Below are 4,647 nucleotides of genomic sequence, written 5' to 3' on the forward strand. Positions count from 1 at the left end.
TGAGCCTACGTGTGTCTCTGCACATGAGATGGGTCTCCTGAATACAACACATGGATGGGTCTTGACCCTTTATCCAATTTGCCAGTCTGTGTCTTTCAATTGGAGCAGTTAGCCCATTTACATTTAAGGTTAATATTGTTATGTGTGAATTTGATCCTGTCATTATGATGTTAGCTGGTTATTTTGCTTGTTAGTTGATGCAGTTCTTCCTAGCATCAATGGTCTTTATGTTCTGGCATGTTTTTGCAGTGGTTGGTACCAGTCGTTCCTTTCCATGTTTAGTGCTTCCTTCAGGATCTCTTGTAGGGCAGGCCTGGTGGTGACAAAATCTCTCAGCATTTGCTTCTCTGTAAAGGATTTTATTTCTCCTTCACTTATGAAGCTTAATTGGCTGGATGTGAAATTCAGGGTTGAAAATTCTTTTCTTCAAGAATGTTGAATATTGGCCCCCACTCTCTTCTGGCTTGGAGAGTTTCTGCTGAGAGATACACTGTTAGTCTGAAGGGCTTCCCTCTGTGGGTAACCCAACCTTTCTCTTTGACTGCCCTTAACATTTTTTCCTTCGTTTCAACTTTGGTGAATCTGACAATTATGTGTCTTGGAGTTGCTCCTCTCAAGGAGTATCTTTGTGGTGTTCTCTGTATTTCCTGAATTTGAATGTTGGCCTGCCTTGCTAGGTTGGGGAAGTTCTCCTGCAGAATATCCTGCAGAGTGTTTTCCAACTTGGTTCCATTCTCCCCATCTCTTTCAGGTACACCAATCAGATGTAGATTTGGTCTTTTTACATAGTCCCATATTTCTTGGAGGCTTTGTTTGTTTCTTTTTACTCTTTTTTCTTTAAACTTCTCTTCTTGTTTCATTTCATTCATTTGATCTTCAATCACTGATACCCTTTCTTCCAGTCAATCAAATCGGCTACTGAAGCTTGTGCATTCATCACGTAGTTCTCATGCCATGGTTTTCAGCTCCATCAGGTCATTTAAAGACTTCTCTACACTGGTATTCTAGCTAGCCATTCATTTAATCTTTTTTCAAGGTTTTTAGCTTCTTTGCAATGGGTTCGAACTTCCTCCTTTAGCTTGGAGAAGTTTGATCATCTGAAGCCTTTTTCTCTCAACTTGTCAAAGTCATTCTCCGTCCAGCTTTTTTCCATTGCTGGCAAGGAGCTGCATTCCTTTGGAGGGGGAGAGGCACTCTGATTTTTAGAATTTTCAGCTTTTCTGCTGTTTTTTCTCCATCTTTGTGGTTTTATCTACCTTTGGTCTTTGATGATGGTGATATACAGATGGGGTTTTGGTGTGGATGTCCTTTTTGTTTGTTAGTTTGCCTTCTAACAGTCAGGACCCTCAATTGCATGTCTGGTGGAGTTTGCTGGAGGTCCACTGCAGACCCTGTTGCCTGGGTATCAGCAGCAGAGGCTGCAGAACAGCGAATATTGCTGAACAGCAAATATTGCTGCCTGACTGTTCCTCTGGAAGCTTCATCTCAGAGAGGTACCCAGCCATGTGAGGTGTCAGTAGCCCCTACTGGGGAGTGCCTCCCAGTTAGGTTACTCGGGGTTCAGGGACCCACTTGAGGAGGCAGTCTGTCCGTTCTCAGATCTCAAGCTCCGTGCTGGGAAAACCACTACTCTCTTCAAAACTGTCAGACAGGGACATTTAAGTCTGCAGAGGTTTCTGTTGCCTTTTGTTTAGCTATGCCCCACTCCCGGAAGTGGAGTCTACAGAGGCAGGCAGGCCTCCTTGAGCTGCAGTGGGCTCCACCCAGTTCGAGCTTCCCAGCCGCTTTGTTTACCTACTCAAGCCTCAGCAATGGCAGGCACCCCTCCCCCAGTCTCACTGCCACCTTGCATTCAGACCTCAGACTGCTGTGCTAGCAATGAGTGAGGCTCTGTGGGTGTGGGACCCTCCGAGCCAGGTGTGGGATATAATCTCCAGGTGTGCCGTTTGCTAAGACCATTGGAAAAGCACAGTATTAGGGTGGGAGTGACCCAGTTTTCCAGGTGCCATCTGTCACAGCTTCCCTTGGCTAGGAAAGGAAGTTCCCTGATCCTTTGCACTTCCCAGGTGAGGCGATGCCTCACCCTGCTTCAGCTCACACTCGGTGGGCTGCACCCCTGTCTTGCACCCACTGTCTGACAAGCCCCAGTGAGATGAACCTAGTACCTTAGTTGGAAATACAGAAATTCACCCGCCTTCTGCCTCACTCATGCTTGGAGCTGTAGACTGGAGCTGTTCCTATTCGGCCATCTTGGAACCTATATCTTGAGTGAGTGTCTTAGTTTTGAGTTCAAATTTGATTGTACTGTAGTCTGAGAAACTATTTGTTATGATTTCAGATCTTTTGCATTTGCTGAGGAGTGTTTTACTTCCAATTATGAGATCAATTTTAGAGAAAGTGCCATGTGCAGAGGTTGCAGTGAGCTGAGACCATGTCACTGCACTGCAGCCTGGGCAACAAAGCAAAACTCCATCTCAAAAAAAAAAAAGAAAAGAAAAGAAAAAAGAATAAGTGCCATGTGGCACCAAGAAGAATGTGTAGTCTGTTGTCCGTTGTTCTTGGGTGGAGAGTTCTGTAGTTAGCTATTAGGTCCCCTTGGTCCAAAGCTGGGTTCAAGTCCTAAATATCTTTGTTAATTTTCTGTCTTGATGATCTGTCTAATATTGACAGCGGGGTGTTAAAGTCTCCCACTATCATTGTGCGGGAGTCTAAGTCTCTTTGTAGGTCTCTAGAAACTTATTTTATGAACCTGGGTGCTCCTGTATTGGGTGCATATATAATTAGGATAGTTAGCTCTTTTGTTGAATTGATCCCTTTACCATTATGTAATGCCCTTCTTTGTCTTTTTTTATCTTTGTTAGTTTAAAGTCTGTTTTGTCAGAAACTAGGAATGCAACCCCTGCTTTTTCTGCTTTTCATTTGCTTGGGAAATTTTCTTCCATTCCTTTATTTTGCACTGTGTGTGTTTTTGCATGTGAGATGGGTCTCTTGAATACAGCACACTAATGGGTCTTGACTCTTTATCCAGCTTGTCATTCTATGTCTTTTAATTGGGGCATTTAGCCCATTTACATTTAAGGTCAATATTGTTATGTGTGAATTTGATCCTGTCATCATGATGCTAGCTGGTTATTTTGCAGACTTATTAATGTAGTTGCTTCATAGTGTCATTGGTCTGTGTACTTCAGTAGGCTTTTGTAGTGGGTGGTAAAAGTTTTTTTTTCCTTTCCATATTTAGTGCTTACTTGAGGAGATCTTGCACAGCAGAACTGGTGGTGACAAATTCCCTCAGAATTTGCTTTTCTGAAAAGGATTTTATTTCTCCTTTGCTTATAAAGTTTAGATTGACTGGATAAGAAATTTTAGATTGGAAATTCTTTTCTTTAAGAATGTTGAATATTGTTTCCAAATCTCTTCTGTCTTGTAGGGGTTCCGCTGAGAGGTCCACTGTTAGTCTGATAAGCTTCCCTTAGTTGGCAACCTGGCCTTTCTCTCTGGCTGCCCAAAATATTTTTTTCTTCATTTCAACCTTGTGGAAACTGATGATTACGTGTCTTGGGGTTAATCTTCTCATGGAGTATCTTACTGGGGTTTTTTGGATTTCCTGAATTTGAATGTTGGCCTGCATGGTTAGGTTGGGGAAGTTCTCCTAGATCACATCCTGAAGTATGTTTTCCAACTTGGTTCCATTCTCCCCATCTCTTTCACATATCCCAGTCAGTCATAGGTTTGGTCTTTTTCATAATCCCATAGTTCTCAGAGGTTTGGTTTGTTCCTTTTCATTCTTTATTGTCTAAACTTGTCTCCCTGTCTTATTTCAGTAAGATAGTCTTCAGGTTCTGAGATTTCTTTCTCTGCTTGGTCTATTCAGCTATTGACACTTGTGGTTGTATTGTTAAGTTATCATGTTGTATTTTTCAGCTCCATCAGGTCATTTATGTTTCTCTCTAAACTGATTATTCTGGTTAACAGCTTTCAGTAATGTTTTATCATAGTTCTTAGCTTCTTTGCATTAGGACAGCACGTACTCCTTTAGCTCTGCAAAGTTCACTATTACCCACCTTCTGAAGCCTACTTCTGTCAGTTCATCTATCTCAACACAGTTCTGTGCCCTTGCTGGAGAGGTGTTGCAATCATTAGGAGGAGAAGAGGATCTCTGGCTCTTTGAGTTTTCAGCATTTTTTACATTGGTTCTCATCTTCATGAGCTTATCTATCTTTGATCTTTGAGGCTGCTGACACTGGGATGGGGTTTTGTGGTGTCTTTTTTGTTGATGTTGCTGCCGTTTTCTGTTTGTTTTTCCTTTAACAATCAAGCCCCCTTCTATAGAGCTGCTGCAATTTGCTGGGGGTCCACTCAAACCCTATTCATTTGGGCCCCTCCTGCACCTGGAGCTGTCACCACTGGAGACCACAGACCAGAAAAAGATGGCTGCTGCTCCTTCCTCTAGGTGCTCCATCCCAGAGGGGCACCAACCTAATGTCAGTGGGAACATTCCTGTGTAAAGTGTCTGTTGACCCTAGATAGAGGGCGTCTTACCTAGTCAGAAGGCACAAGATCCAGGACCTGCTTAATGAAGCAGTCTGGCTGACCCTTGGTAGATCCAGTGTGGTGCCCTCTTGTCTGGACTGCCCTGACTCTTCAGAG

The sequence above is a fragment of the Mandrillus leucophaeus genome, unplaced genomic scaffold, assembly GCF_000951045.1.
Source record: "Mandrillus leucophaeus isolate KB7577 unplaced genomic scaffold, Mleu.le_1.0 Scaffold1518, whole genome shotgun sequence".
Lineage (NCBI taxonomy): Eukaryota > Metazoa > Chordata > Mammalia > Primates > Cercopithecidae > Mandrillus > Mandrillus leucophaeus.